This window comes from Ranitomeya variabilis, chromosome 4, assembly GCF_051348905.1.
Source record: "Ranitomeya variabilis isolate aRanVar5 chromosome 4, aRanVar5.hap1, whole genome shotgun sequence".
NCBI classification, from domain to species: Eukaryota; Metazoa; Chordata; class Amphibia; order Anura; family Dendrobatidae; genus Ranitomeya; species Ranitomeya variabilis.
In genome coordinates, this window is record NC_135235.1 from 20,716,396 (window position 1) to 20,733,723 (window position 17,328).

General features: G+C 41.7%; 1 protein-coding gene across 1 annotated transcript in view; it reads right to left on the minus strand.

The window, feature by feature from the left end:
* Positions 1-17,328, minus strand: part of SORCS3 (sortilin related VPS10 domain containing receptor 3) — a 694,652-nt gene that overhangs the window by 219,684 nt on the left and 457,640 nt on the right. The window lies entirely within an intron of this gene.

The following is a 17,328-nucleotide window of genomic DNA, read 5'->3' on the forward strand; positions in this document are numbered from 1 at the left end:
GCGGCATAAACACCTTAAATTGTGTATGAGGGGTGAATTCTTACACCGGACCGCGCACCTGCACTTCGCTAAGAAAATACTGGACGGTCAGTGCAGCACTTTACAAAAAAAAGTCATCACTTTTTAAATTACAGCAACAGGTAAAATGTTTGCAATGTCATACACCGCCATCACTCTGTTCATCCTGTACCTCCTGATTCATTGCATGAAAAGAATACTATCTACACAGTGACTATTGACACAGGCATAGAACATCGGGAAACAGGAAGTGTAAACATTTACGAAATTGTGATACTTTGTAACTGTTTAGATTCTGTGGAAATAAAACTATAAAAATATAAGATCAGGTCTTCCTTACTACATCACATCACTGTACAGCACCCAAATTATCCAACATTGTGGTAAAATGCTAGAATACATTAATCATCGTGTACTGATAGAGCATACAAAGCTGCATTTACTATGCTGCGGCTTCAGAGCTGAAATCCTCCAGCCTTCTCTGTTTGGCTTTTCCATAAAGCTTTGGTGATTGACATTCTGGGCAGTGTCAGCCATGGTGCCAACATATGATGTAGCAATAGCTAGACGTCGTTCACAAGCGAAAGAATTGTGAATTCGGCTGTGAATATTATTTGTAGCCATCTGATTCGTAGCCAACGAGATGATAAATGAAATTGAACTACAGAAGGAAACTTGCCCAGATGTTAGTTTCCTCCTGATCTCTCTTTTTCTGACTGCCAAACCAAGAAACGAGGTGGAAGTTCACAGTGGGGAGCGGTTTGGTCATTTACAGAAGATTGAACAGTTGGGGGGAGGCTCCTGCTGCAGTCAGTTGCCTTACAGCCAGACAGAAGTCTGACCTGGGGATCACATGGCGGAATAAAAAAATGATTAGGTATTGGCTTCATAAATTGTCATAGGATGTATCTATAAAATGATCAGGAGGTAACAATTTAGAGAGGACAGTGGTTTGGTCACTTTTACTAGACAGAACAGTGGGTGAGGCGCCTGCTGCAGCCAGTTGCCTAATAGCCAGACAGAAGTCCAACATGAAGATCGTACAGAGGGGTCATATAAAAAAAAACACGCTTAGTTATTGGCTTAATATGTGTCATGTGACGCATGTATAAAAATAATCAGAAGAACAGAAGTTAAGAATTTCCCGAGGGGAATGGTTTATCATATTTGGTCCCGTACAGCATGGAAGCCAGTGTGGAGAGCTCCTGCAGCCTCCCGATGCCTTACAGACAGTTCTGATCTGAGATTTGTTTAGAGCAGTGGAGTTAATAAAAAAAATGTAGGAGGTCAGATCAGACCTGACAATGCCTTCCTATATGACATATAGCCATGAAAGTAGAAGGAGACTTGCCCAGCGTGTTTTCACAGAGGAGCAGTTTGGCATAGTAGATCACAAACAGAGAGGAGAGCTTCTGCTGCAGCCAGTTACCTAACATCCAGACAGAAGCCTGATCCGAGGATCATACAGAGTGGTCATAACGGTTTGGTATAGTAGATCACTAATGGAGAGGAGAGCTTCTGCTGCAGCCAGTTACCTTACAGCCAGACAGAAGTCTAATCTGAGGATCATACAGAGTGGTCGTAACGGTTTGGCATAGTAGATCACTAACAGAGAGGAGAGCTTGTGCTGCAGCCAGTTACCCAACAGCCAGACAGAAATCTGACCTGAGGATCATGCAGAGTGGTCATAATGGTTTGGCATAGTAGATCACTAACGGAGAGGAGAGCTTCTGCTGCAGCCAGTTGCCGTACAGACTGGTTGGATCTGATATTCATGTAGGGGTCCGATCAGGCATTGACTTTCCATGTTTCATGTGATTTGTATCCAGAAAATTAAACAGATAAAACCTGTACAGTGATCATTTCCCTCTGGCTGCTTCCATTATTGTCCGTCAGATTCAGGGCTCAGACGTCTGATTTTCGGGTATGAGGACTATCTGTGGTTTTCAGGGATAGCACTTGTACCTGTGATAATCCTAGGGGCGATCTATATGTATATTTTGCTTACCGAGCAGTCTGCAGAAAATCGCAGATTACTCGGTCAATGGGACCGTGAAAAAAATCAGACTGCACTTGGATGACATCTGAGTATAGTTTGCAGAGATGATGGAGAAACTTTCTCATCATACGAGAAAAATGGATGACAGTCGGACCCCACTATGATCAAAGTCTGATCGGAATAATCGCTCCATTTTTCTCATAAGTGGAAAACTTAGGAGTGTGAATGAACTCGAGAAGATAAGGATGTAGAGAAGGGAGAGGACTGACATATTTGGTCACTTAAAGCAAAGACTATAGCGGGTGAGAGCTCCTGCTACCACCAGATGCCTCACAGACGGATCTGAGGCGGAATTAATAATATAGGAGATCAGACTTTGTTTCTATGTATCATGACCAGATCCCAGTACAGCGGAGGTCAGAGTCGCCCATGTCCAGTCCAGCCGCTCTCCGCCGGGCCTAGGAGCCGGGTCTAGCGCTGCCACATGTGCAGACATATTATCCTTCATCATAACTCAATCTGACTGTAAATCCTATTACCCGGGAAGCCGGCCGGGCGGCTCTGACCTTCATATTTCCTGGCTGCCAGATATCTCCATTTCCCTGTAGCTCGTTTTTCACTGGGAAATAAGTGTTCTTGAAGTTTGGAGAACTGACAACACCAGGGGCTGTCACTGTCCCCGCTCCTCGTCCACAGGGCGGGTGCCGTAGAACCAGCCGTCCCATTTCCTCGGTAACCCGTGGGGACTGGCCTCTTTTTGGGATGATAGCAGAATACATTGGATTTCACACTTGTTTAGGCTTGTGCCCCGAAGTGAAGGCGTCTGGGGAAATATTCCTTAAGCGCGCTGACGTGTCTCTTGACAAAAATAAATAATTCATGTTTTCCCAAAGGCAAAACACGATCAGATTGAGGAAAACACACAACCGCCATGAAGGACAAGAATCCAGAGCGGGATCATAGTGCACAGGGCCTTACTAATGCACCGCGATGATGCTCATCATTTCTGACTCGTGTCCTTGGATGACCCGTGTCCTGTCAATTAAAGTTCAAGGGAGAGAAAGAACCACTATGAATGTGGATGACAAATATCACACTTCTTAAAGTGGACCTGTCACCAGTCTTAAAAAAGTCTAGTTTCACACTTATTTTATTCTCACTGCTCCCCTGAGTATCCCACTTTTTTCTTTTTTTAAATCCGCCATACGGTTCCAGAGATACGGGCCTTTTTATTTAGTACTAATTTTTAGGACCTTTCTAAGGAGGCGGTGCTTACAGGAAAATTATGCAAAACAGCCTGAAAAGACCTCCCCAAAAGAATACTGAGCCACACCCCTTTTATAAACAACATAAAAAGTAGCTCTAAATAAAAAGGTCCATATCTCTGGAACCATATGGCGGATTTAAAAAAAGAAAAGAGTGGGATACTCAGCGGAGCTGCCAGAATAAAGTGAGAGCAAAATCGGGATACTTTTAAGCTGGTTATAGTTCCCCCTTAAAGTCATCCTTAAAGGGCTGGAAGAGATTTTTAGGAAATAGCACCCTCTTTAGAAAGGGCTGTGTATGGTAATGCAGTTGAGCTGCTAGAAGATGCTGAGAACCTGAAGGACAAATTAGAAAATTCCTAAAACCTCATTGGAAATGAAGTTCCTCTGAATGAAATGAAGATCTCGCGGCCACGTCCTGCACAGTCAGCGTTCCTCATTTATTAATAAACTACATCCTGAGGCGAGGATGTGAAATATTAATACTCCGCGCTGTGATAATTACAAGACATGTAAACATATATTATCCAATTAGCCATTCCAATACAGCAAGAAGCAGCCAAAGGTAATGAATGAGACTTTAAGAGGGAAACAGCGCCACACCTGACCACAGGTTGTGATTGGTATTGCAGACCTGAAACACATGGACAGGTCAGGGGAGGTTTGTGACTTTATTTGTTTGGACAACCAATTTGTAGTGGCTACAACCTGTCAAAGTTTTGTCATTTAGCTGGACAAGTGTGAAACAAAAGATTTGTGGTTTTGTAATAATAATGGAGCTCTGATCATTGTATAAAAATATCAGGAAATTATGTCAGAGCATGCTGGGAGTTGAAGTTTGGTGACCACTGGTCTGTAGACTTACATTGTCACTATTCAACGATGGGGAAGAGAACAGTTGCAAAAAAAGAGACACAGGCAGGGAAACACAGAGGGATAGTGATATTGCTTTCTAGTAAGTGTTTTATCTCACCTTAGAGCTGCACTTACAGCTACACTGCTCAGTATTGCTGTGTATTGTATACGCTGCTCTCATTACTGCTACATAATGGCTCAATGGGCTGCTGCTTTCTACTGTGGCCCTAATCCATGGCCTGGTGAGGGGTCAGGGTGGAGTCAGATGCTCCTGATTCATGAAGAGATGCAAACCAGAAATCTTACACTAGTCCCTGAAAGGTGTAAGATTTCTGGCATAAAGTAACGCCTCACCTTGTCATGAATTAGACAAGCCAATGTGTCATGCCCCACACCATCATGCCTCAGCTCCACACAAGTCCCTCAATTTTGGCAAAGCTGGTGGAATCTAGTGTAAAAATGCCAAAAGTCACAAAGTTATCATGCAACTCTTATTTGTGCCAACATTTTGTGACCTTTCAAAGCAATTTACACCAGAATTCTGGTGAAAATGCTTAGATGAAGTAAATGCTATTTGTTTTATTTTACCTAAGACCTGCATTCACAGTTACACTGCTCTCTCATACATGATTCTGCTTTCTAGTAAGCGTTTTAGCTCATCCCGGTGCTAGATTCACAGTTACATTACTCTGTTCTCCATACTTCTGCTTTCTAGTGAGTGTTTTATCGAATCCCGGAGCTAGATTCACAGCTACACTACTCGGTTCTCTATACTTCTGCTTTCTGGCAATTGTTTTATTTAATCCCAGTGCCAGATTCTCAGCTACACAGCTCTGTCCTTCATGCTTCAGCTTTCTAGTAAGTGTTTTAGCTCATCCCAGTGCTAGACTCACAGCTACACTGCTCTGTCCTCCATGCTTCTGCTTTCTAGTCAGTGTTTTATTTAATCACAGTGCTAGATTCTCTGCTACACAGCTCTGTCCTACATGGTTCTGCTTTCTAGTCAGTGTTTTATCTAATCCCAGTGCTAGAATAGCAGCTACACTGCTCTGTCCTCCATGCTTCTGCTTTCTACTAAGTTTTTTATCTAATCCCAATGCTAGAATAGCAGCTACATTGCTCTGTCCTCCATGCTTCTGCTTTCTACTAAGTTTTTTATCTAATTCCAGTGCTAGATTCACAACTAGACTGCTTTGTCCTCCATGCTTCAGCTTTCTAGTAAGTGTTTTAGCTCATCCCAGTGCTAGACTCACAGCTACACTGCTCTGTCCACCATGCTTCTGCTTTCTAGTAAGTGTTTTATTTAATCACAGTGCTAGATTCTCTGCTACACAGCTCTGTCCTACATGGTTCTGCTTTCTAGTCAGTGTTTTATCTAATCCCAGTGCTAGAATAGCAGCTACACTGCTCTGTCCTCCATGCTTCTGCTTTCTACTAAGTTTTTTATCTAATCCCAATGCTAGAATAGCAGCTACATTGCTCTGTCCTCCATGCTTCTGCTTTCTACTAAGTTTTTTATCTAATTCCAGTGCTAGATTCACAACTAGACTGCTTTGTCCTCCATGCTTCAGCTTTCTAGTAAGTGTTTTAGCTCATCCCAGTGCTAGACTCACAGCTACACTGCTCTGTCCACCATGCTTCTGCTTTCTAGTAAGTGTTTTATTTAATCACAGTGCTAGATTCTCTGCTACACAGCTCTGTCCTACATGGTTCTGCTTTCTAGTCAGTGTTTTATCTAATCCCAGTGCTAGAATAGCAGCTACACTGCTCTGTCCACCATGCTTCTGCTTTCTAGTAAGTGTTTTAGCTCATCCCAGTGCTAGACTCACAGCTACACTGCTCTGTCCTCCATGCTTCTGCTATCTAGTCAGTGTTTTATTTAATCACAGTGCTAGATTCTCTGCTACACAGCTCTGTCCTACATGGTTCTGCTTTCTAGTCAGTGTTTTATCTAATCCCAGTGCTAGAATAGCAGCTACACTGCTCTGTCCTCCATGCTTCTGCTTTCTACTAAGTTTTTTATCTAATCCCAGTGCTATAATAGCAGCTACACTGCTCTGTCCTCCATGCTTCTGCTTTCTACTAAGTTTTTTATCTAATTCCAGTGCTAGATTCACAACTAGACTGCTTCGTCCTCCATGCTTCAGCTTTCTAGTAAGTGTTTTAGCTCATCCCAGTGCTAGACTCACAGCTACACTGCTCTGTCCTCCATACTTCTGCTTTCTAGTAAGTGTTTGATTTAATCCCAGTGCTAGAGTCACAGTTACACTGTTTAGTACTGATGTATTGTGTTCTCCATGCTGCTTCTGAGCATGTGCTAAATAGAGACAGAAGAGCAGGAATCTCTCATGTCTGTCTGTGCCGTGTATGGCAAACACAACAGCAGCTGTCCTCCACCCAATAGCTCAGAGACAACTAAAAAATTAGAGACGGAGCTTACAGATGGGGAAAACTGGTGGCAATGCAAAACATAAGTCATATAATGTCCATAAATGTAGTGCTAACCTTCACGTTCACATGACAGATTATTGTGAACGATCACCCGAGATGACTTCAGTCTTAGACATTATATGATGTTTGCTCAGATTCAATTATATTTTCCAGATTTTGATACTTTTTTTTGTAACTTTTTACTTTTACAACCATAAAAACTTAATAATAATAACATCAGCCCAGAGTGGCATTATTCACCGAGTGCCACATCCCTCAAAACAAATGTTTACGAGGAGGAGAATTTATTTTGCTCCATTGCCGCTCTCAATCTTTGTCGGATACATAATTACAGGCTGCAGATTCCATCTCGGGGTAATGAGTTGAGATGGAAACAATCTGAGAGAATTTGTCATTGTATATTTCCTTCTTGCTGGAACCCACACAAAGAGACGGAGGCGCAGGTAGGATCTCGTAGGGCTCCCCGCAAGGAGGAACACAAATGTCAGCGGGAATAAGGCAGAGAGGTGGCGGCTCAGGGGCAAGAGCTGAGCAGTGCGCAGAGATAATCCCCATCCAATGTTACCCCATGTGTTACCCCATGTGTTATCCCCTGTAATGCAGGTAGCAGAGCCCAGATTGTCACTGCAGCAGAACTCAGCCTCCCAATACTGAAAATCACAACGGATTTCATAGGAAGTTACATCGTGGGATGAATAAAGACCATTTATAGCGAGACCCCATAGTGTATCCCTCCACAGCTTATTCTTCTCTACGGTAAAGTAAAGGGTTGTTCTTCATTAATAGGTAAAATTGCAAAGTGCTTGTAAAAACTTGGTAATTTACCTTTCATTAAAAATTCTCTCCATACCCCAGAAGTGAAGGGTTTATATTTCTCTGGTTTACGGCGAATTTCCAAGGTCACCGTCCACCTAAGAAGGGGCCATTTTCCTAGGCAAGGAGTGCAACTTTGCAAGCTGTTCACTTTACAGGGTGAAGGTCCTACTTTAATCCTGGCTACATTGCTGGATCCGACCACCTTCATTTCAGCACCCCTGCATTTCAGCTCCCCTGCATTTCAGCACTCCTGCATATTAGCTCCCCTGCATTTCAGCACTCCTGCATATTAGCACCCCTGCATTTCAGCACCCCTGCATATTAGCTCCCCTGCATATTAGCACCCCTGCATATTAGCACCCCTGCATTTCAGCACCCCTGCATTTCAGCTCCCCTGGATAGTAGCTCCCCTTCATTTCAGATCCCCTGCATTTCCGCACCCCTGCATATTAGCTCCCCTGCATATTAGCACCCCTGCATATTAGCTCCCCTGCATATTAGCACCCCTGCATATTAGCTCCCCTGCATATTAGCTCCCCTGCATATTAGCACCCTTGCATTTCCGCACCCCTGCATAGTAGCTCCCATGCATTTCAGCTCCCCTGCATATTAGCTCCCCTGCATATTAGCACCCCTGCATATTAGCTCCCCTGCATTTCAGCACCCCTGCATATTAGCACCCCTGCATATTAGCTCCCCTGCATTTCAGCACCCCTGCATAGTATCTCCCCTGCATATTAGCACCCTTGCATTTCCGCACCCCTGCATAGTAGCTCCCATGCATTTCAGCTCCCCTTCATTTCAGATCCCCTGCATTTCAGCTCCCCTGCATTTCAGCTCCCCTGGATAGTAGCTCCCCTTCATTTCAGATCCCCTGCATTTCAGCACCCCTGCATATTAGCTCCCCTGCATTTCAGCACCCCTGCATATTAGCACCCCTGCATTTCCGCACCCCTGCATAGTATCTCCCCTGCATATTAGCTCCCCTGCATTTCAGCTCCCCTGCATATTAGCACCCTTGCATTTCCGCACCCCTGCATAGTAGTTCCCATGCATTTCAGCTCCCCTGCATTTCAGCTCCCCTGCATAGTAGCTCCCCTGCATTTCAGCTCACCAGCAAACGCCGGTTTCAGATTTTGCTGCGTTTTTTGTGGCAAAATCTGATTCTGTAGAATAGGACTTTTTTTTGCACTAAACTTTATCAGCATGCACAAGAGACAAATCTAGCATGCCAAAACCACAGCAAAAACTGCACGCAAAACCTGAAAAAATGCCCAGTGTGAACATACCCTAACTATACTTTCAGGAAGTTTTTGCAGATGTGGCAGATGCTGGAATTGCCTGCAGATCGTGCGCTGAGACAGGAGCTGTGCTCTCGCGTCGCTCTGAGGGTCCATTGAGCGATCGATCGGGCTCTCAGGACCAAGACCCCCACACAAGCACAAAACGTTCCCTGAATGTTTAAGTACTCTTTAAGTAAGGCTCCGTTCCCATGATGAGCTTTCACTCAGTTTTTGATGTTGCAGATTTTCTGCACCTATTAAATAAAATAAGTTCCTTACAATTTTTTTACATACACAGCATAAAAACTCACGAAAAACTCATTGTGGGAACGTAGCCTAACTGAACTGTAACTATTTGGGGGTCTATTGAGCAATCAGTGAAGTGAAGCTCTCAGGTCCCGGACCAACACAGGTGAAAAAAAAACTTTCTTTAAAGAATTTTTGTCCCCTATTTTGGACATATATCAGATATCCTGCTGGAGGGAAATCTGCGAGTCAGAGTACATGGAAGAAGCCATCATATGAGCCCTCGAGCAGTGCATCCTATTAATGCCCTAAAAGTTGCCTTCAAAACTTATGGAGAAAAAAGAAATAAAATGGAGGCTTTGTGAGCGCGGCGGCGTCTGCAATACACACTGTCAGGTCAATACCTTCGCTTCCCGTAAAGTAAAAATCCATCTGGTTAAGCGCACTGTAAACATGCAGAAAGTAATGTGCTGACACAAGAAATCCCATTTCCCTGTGTTACAGTCCGTTCATTAGCAGATTGTGGCCCAGTAGGGGCTGATACCAGCGAAGACAAGCCTCGGCTTACACAGCCGTCATGTATAGATCTTAGTGTCAACTCAGCCGAAAACCGCCATACATCAAGTCAACTATTCCGGTCCCGGCAAGATTACTGTTCATTACAGACCAGAGCTCCGGGGCTGCAGACATTTACAATCCTCCGCTTGTAGGAAGCGCCCAGTGCAGATTGCATCACATGTACGGATAGGATTTACTCATCCTCATTCATACCCATAATCCCGCAATAAGGGCGAATACAAGGCAGCGCTGCCGCATCTCCCAGGTCTGTCTTATGTGAGCGCCGTGATTGGATCTCCATGGGAAACAGACCAAGTGGATTAGGTGATCTAGTTATAATCCCGGTCTGGTGTGGGATGATCTCATAGTCGGTCTGTCCATCGAAGATGAGGTTCCCGCAATAAGGCAACAATCACGTCAAAAAAATGATTCCAGTTGGGATTTTTGTGGCTTCTTTCCGAAATTATTCAGATTCATAAAAGTAAACAATTTGCTTGAAGATAAGTAGCATAGTCATCCAATGGCACTAATCCTTTATTTTTTCATTCCAAATCTTACAAAAAAAAAAAAATAGCAGGCTACTTATTTCCACCGTGACTAGAAATGAGTGATTCGTTTTGTAAAAAAAAATAAATTGTGACACATTTCCCCAAACTGTTGGATTCACCCAAATACTAAATTTTCAGGATTTCATTTGCACAATATATTTTGTTGAATTCTGTCTATGCGGTATATTCACTGAGGAAGGTCGGCTCACTTAGCTGCTCCTTGAGGTAGACACAGGCACACGTGGGGTTAAAGTCTCTGGGTGGTTTATTTTTTATTTTTACAGAAAAACAGCCAGTTCATATACAGTCCTGCCCAGATCCTCTGGGACAACACATGGCGGCTCTCACGGGACTCAGTGGACATTTATTCCCCAGCCACACCCTGGAGGTGGAGATATGGTGAGTAGGCGTCCCGCCCATCTCTGACCTACTCACCTAAAAACCCGCCCATAACATGGCCGCTTAACGCCTTAACTTTAGCATGCTGTAAAGAAACATATTGGTTTCTAGATCACGGAGGAAAGCAATCTCCGTGACACATATCTCCCCTCACATACAGTGCCAGTGACCCTGTCACATCACCTATATAGGCCCTCTGTCACCCCACAACATAATGGAAGGAACCCAATGGGTTATTGGGGAGACTCAAGTCAGACCATTGCTTAGGGGGTCCCTGGATTTTGTCCATGCTTTCTCACTGAGGCTAATAAAAACATTGGGGAGCCCTTTTATCATTATTCCTCCTATCGGTGTGTCTGGACGCAGTGAGTGACAGTTCAGCCATCCAATCTGAGGCTAGGACGTGCTGAGCTGTCAGTGTTGTCAGTGACAGTCCAGCCACCCAACCAGGGCCAAGGCATGCAGGGTTTCCTTCTCCTGTCCTGCTTTATTACCCGGCTGAATCTGATTGCTGCCAGTTGTAGCTTAGCTCAAGTGGTGTGTGTTTGATCTGCACTGCCCGAATTTTGACCATCCATTTGCCTAGCCCATTTGTCTTGATCCCCTACCTTCCTGGAAGTCTGACATCGGACTGTGACTTGACTTTGCCTTTGTGTTTCCCCTTAGCTCTCTTGGCCTCTGACCCTGGACCTCTTGAGTACCCTGCCTCATGGCTTGTCCATGAGTAGTCACTTGCATCACCCCTTTTTTTACCAATAAGGAATGGTCCCAGAGGTGGAATGCCAACCTGTCAGACATTTGTGGCATATCTTGTGGCTCTTCAACCCGAATGCCATAATAGTTTAGAAAAGGTTATCCGATACTTAAAATATTTTGAAACCAGACACCAACTTCAAAATTTGTTGTTAAAAGAATTGTCTCATTGAAATACTGATATGTGGATTTTAATCTGGCTCATGGATGGAGTTTCTGAGACAGAAACCCCTTTAAACAGATAGAGCTGCTCCTCATGGGCGGATCCAGTTCAGATGGAATCAAGCAATCCTTGTAATACCTCATTTTTCCTGTAGTGGCCACTGCAGAGCAAATACCTGGATTCACGGTTTCCTCCAGCAAAATCAGCTCGGAGTGCACTTTGGATGAGACAACCCCTTTAAGGGGTTAAACACTCTTACATTTATCTGCCGCTGCTTCTTCTTTATCCAAAGATAGAGAATTCATTAGATGAGAGGAAGACTGGACAAGAGTGAGTAATGCACATTGGGTGTTTCCCCATTAAGTGTATTAATATTCCTCCGGCCGTTATGTCATTTCCCAGAATTTAATCGTTCTTCCTCATTTATTCACTTTGATTAAAAAGTAAAAACTTTTTTTTTTATTGTTTTGCCATTACTATAAAATACTCGGCAGCGCTCTGTTTCCAGCCTTTAACGGCTTTTAAATCTCCGCTCTCCATAGCCGAGTTTATGGCGGATACTTTATCATAATTTAGAGGCGCTTCCTCACGCGGGATTATGGGTCCCTTAAAAAAAGATAAATTATGATTTTATTTCTATTTATATATTACCCATTTAATTGATGACGAAGAATATCTGCCCTTCCCCCGCCCGAAGGAAAAAGAATAAAATGGAAACATTTGCTTCATTCTTTTATTTTCTGTTTAACGGCGGCGATCTTTTTCTTAAAAAGCGCTAAATAATTTAGAAAGGTCCCTTACATTTGTGTTCCTTAATTAACAGGAAATATGTGTTAGCAAGATGCTTCGTAGCAAAAAAAAGACATAAAAACGATCTAAAAGGCTGTTACTATCAATAAAATCTGCGATAATGCAACGGAAGAGCACTTGGCTGCGCCCTCGTGAAGAGGATGGATGGGCAGAGGCTGTAGGAAGTAGTCCCTCCGGGGGCAATGCTCAGAGCCCCCCTCAGTCATTGGGCCATTGACACATTAATGATCGAGGGGTTAAGTGATCACAAATAATACCAAAGCGGCCAATCAGGACTCTCCTTTTTGGGTGCCACCAACATGATGAAACAAAAAGTTCTCAAAAATTGAGAAAAGGAGTCCAGTATGGGATGGTATATAAAATGGAAAAACAGCTCCAGGCACAGGTTTTAGGTTGTGTTCACACGGAGCAAATTTTGGCACCGAAACTTTCCAAAAATCGCAAGTTTTGAATGGAGAGTTGGGCTAGGGTTTTTTTGCCGCATTTTGTCATAGATAACAAGCGATGAGAAAGTGCAAAAAAAAAAAAACACATCAAACAGTATTTGCTTCTATTTTTGCTTGGTTTAGGTGAATAAAACGAACTATATTAAACATACAGTAGACAAAGCACAAGTTATCTGCAGCAAAAAGTGCCGGAAAAACCTGAATGCAAAGTATTAACTTCCAAAAGAGAAGGTTTTGGCAGCAGAAAGAAATGCTGCGTATGAACAAAGGTTCTGCTCCAAAAACTGAAAAAGCTAAGGATAAAAAACCTTTATAAAACGTATCAGATTGTGCAACACATTGATGCGTTTGCTTTAGATAATGGTAACACAACCTCACGCAAAACTGACTTTAAAAAGTCCACTGGTGATTTTTTTTCATGTTTTTGGTGAAATTACTCTGGAATTTTTTCATTATATTTTTCATTTCACAATTTTTTTCATTATCCGGTCAGGTGCTGAGTGTCTTCGGTGTGCTCAAATAACATGTTCGAGTCCCCGCGGCTGCATGTCTCACTGCTGTTCGACAGCTCGACAAACAGGCTCTCCATGTATGTGCTGTGACTGTCACACAGCCGCGACACATGCAGCTGCGGTGCCGATCAGCCGGCATGATGCAGGAGCAAATTCGCTCATCTCTATTCATATACTCAAGTTCCGCCTTAGGGGCTCTCCCCTAATGCCTTGCGATTATCACATGGTATAGTGCAGTCAGGAGGGACTGTCATAGATGTATAAAAGCCAAGGCAGGGAATGCAGCAGCCATTGTGTGATGAATCTGGATTGTGAAAGATGTCACAGCTCACAGCTCAATTATAGAGATTGGGAGAGAACGTCATAAAAAACTGAACAAACTGTTACAGAAAATGTGTGACAGCACAGGAAGGAAGAAGATTCATGGGTGAGGAAAAGAGAATAGTGTCATACAAGTGTTCATGGGTAACTGGCGGTTTTGCCGTACTTGCCACTTACTGTACAATGCCCCGCACTGTTCATGTACCTGACATTAATGATAATGTGTCACGCCTTGCACAGTCACGTATGATGGGACATAAGTGACTGAAGTGTCCTGTGACTGAGTGGGGTCTTGTTAGCGAAGACATGGAGGGAGAAGAAGCCCAAAGAGGAGCCCATTGGAAAGCATCTGTGTCGGAACATGTATAGGCCAAGGACAGGTGAGCAGAAGACTTCATGTCCGGCCGCCGCTCTGCTTGTTTCCTGCAAATCAAATCCTCCAAAACCTTGATTCATTAGGATCTGAATTTTTGGAGAAATTTGGAATGGAAAAATATATATTTTAGAATTGATGTATTTATTTCTAATAGCGATACATTTCGAGTGCTGAGAATAGGAGTACAGTCTGCATCATCCATATTAGAGAGCCGAATATTTGCGGTGACTGACTGGTTCATCTGCTCCCCGGTAAGCATTAGTTAGTAGCGCAATATCAAATAGGCGGCAAAGTGATTTTTTTTTGCGTGCATAATTGCAGTATTTTTTTTTATTTTTGGCTTTTTTTCTGTTATTTCTACAAGCAGCGTGATTTAGCATTTTTCATGCATTTTCCCATTTGCTTCTCTATAGGAAGAAAAATCCATGAAAAATGCAGATAGGAAACGAATAATAATAATAAAAAAAAAATTGTAAAAAAAAAATTCTAAAAAAATCAAAGTTTGAAAAGAAAAATTCAGAAGACTGCACAAAGGAAACCAGAGTGGCAAATTGCATGCGCAAATTGCATGTGCAGCCCACAACACTAAACATTAGCAACCCTGGCTACTACTCTGATATATATGGCTCCCATCAACTTCATACACTGCACGGTATGTGAGGAATCACCTGCAAGACCACCCAAAAATTCACACATCCCATACAGCACTGACAACCTGCTCTCTGCGCTGTGCAGGTAGCAGAGCTGGATTTGGCATTAAGTATCTGTGCACGATACAAGTCTTCCTTAGCTCTGCTTCATCGGTTCCATATCCGCTACTTACTGCCCACTTATCCTGTAACTGAAGGGCCTGCAATATCTGATACAATGTAACAAGCTGCATTACAGTCACTTCCATTTCCCGCTGCCAGCTTTGTAGTTAGGATTTGGCCGTCAATCTCTCAAATTCCAATTTTTTCCTGTCTGGACTGGCGAGCGCCACAATCTGTAATCATTACTCCAAGCCACAGCATAACTTATTTTGGCTTTTGCTGGCTGGCACAAAAGTGGCAGGAAAATGCCAGAAATATTGTAATCCTGGATTCCTGGCAGAGCCGTAAATTGCATATTTTAACACTTGCTCCCGATCATCATGAATAAATATAAAGATCTGGAGGCTCGTTATGCATCATCCATCTGAGAGCACTTTGTGGCACAACAGGTGGACGACGTATCATCCTTCTGGGACGAGTCAAGAGGCGACGACACATTGTAAACCTTACTAAAGAAAAATTGTCCTGAAAAAAATGGAGACATAAATCACTGGTAAAGAGAAGTCTGGACCGAAACAACAGAACTACAAAAGATGGAAAAGTGGCAGACCATAAAAGAGGAACTCTGGTCAGTAATGAAATCAATGACGAGTTACAATCCTTACAAATATTTATAACAAAAAAAGTAAATCACATCAATAATTGGTGGCCGCCCTTTGCCGTAATTAATACTTTTATGTAAACTTACACACAGTTTTAGTAGAAAATCAAACAATATAACTGCTATAATGCTGCCCCCTATGTGCAAGAATATAACTACTATAAAACTGCCCCACGTACAATAATATAAATACTATAATACTGCCCCTATGTACAAGAATATAACTACTATAATACTGTTCCTATGTACAAGAATATAACTACTATAATACTGCCCCCTATGTACAAGAATATAACTACTATAATACTGCTCCTATATACAAGAATATACCTACTATAATACTGCCCCTATGTACAAGAATATAACTACTATAATACTGCTCCTATGTACAAGAATATAACTACTATAATACTGCCCCCTATGTATAAGAATATAACTACTATAATACTGCCCCTGTGTACAAGAATATACCTACTATAATACTGCCCCTATGTACAAGAATATAACTGCTATAATACTGCTCCCATGTACAAGAATATAACTATTATAATACTGCTCCTATGTACAAGAATATAGCTACTATAATACTGCTCATATGTACAAGAATATAACTACTATAATACTGCCCCTATGTACAAGAATATAACTACTATAATACTGCCCCTATGTACAAGAATATAACTACTATAATACTGCCCCTATGTACAAGAATATAACTACTATAATACTGCTCCTATGTAAAAGAATATAACTACTATAATACTGCCCCCTATCTACAAGAATATAACTACTATAATACTGTCCCTATGTACAAGAATATAACTACTATAATACTGCCCCTATGTACAAGAATATAACTACTATAATACTGCCCCTATGTACAAGAATATAACTACTATAATACTGCCCCTATGTACAAGAATATAACTACTATAATACTGCTCCTATGTAAAAGAATATAACTACTATAATACTGCCCCCTATCTACAAGAATATAACTACTATAATACTGCCCCTATGTACAAGAATATAACTACTATAATACTGCTCCTATGTACAAGAATATAACTGCTATAATACTGCTCCCATGTACAAGAATATAACTATTATAATACTGCTCCTATGTACAAGAATATAGCTACTATAATACTGCTCATATGTACAAGAATATAACTACTATAATACTGCCCCTATGTACAAGAATATAACTACTATAATACTGCCCCTATGTACAAGAATATAACTACTATAATACTGCCCCTATGTACAAGAATATGACTACTATAATACTGCTCCTATGTAAAAGAATATAACTACTATAATACTGCCCCCTATCTACAAGAATATAACTACTATAATACTGCCCCTATGTACAGGAATATAACTACTATAATACTGCCCCCTATGTACAAGAATATAACTACTATAATACTGCCCCTATGTACAAGAATATAACTACTATAATACTGCTCCTATATACAAGAATATAACTACTATAATACTGCTCCTATGTACAAGAATATAACTACTATAATACTGCTCCTTATGTGCAAGAATATAACTACTATAATACTGCTCCTATATGCAAGAATATAACTACTATAATACTGCTCCTATGTACAAGAATATAACTACTATAATACTGCCCCCCCTATGTACAAGAATATAACTACTATAATAGTGCTCCTAATGTACAAGAATATAACTACTATAATACTGCTCCTATGTACAAGAATATAACTACTATAATACTGCTCCTATGTACAAGAATATAACTACTATAATACTGCTCCTATGTACAGAATATAACTACTATAATACAGCCCCTATGTACAAGAACATAACTACTATAATACTGCTCCTGTGTACAAGAATATAACTACTATAATACTGCCCCCCCTATGTACAAGAATATAACTACTATAATACTGCCCCCCCTATGTACAAGAATATAACTACTATAATAGTGCTCCTAATGTACAAGAATATAACTACTATAATACTGCTCCTATATGCAAGAATATAACTACTATAATACTGCTCCTATGTACAAGAATATAACTACTATAATACTGCCCCCCCTATGTACAAGAATA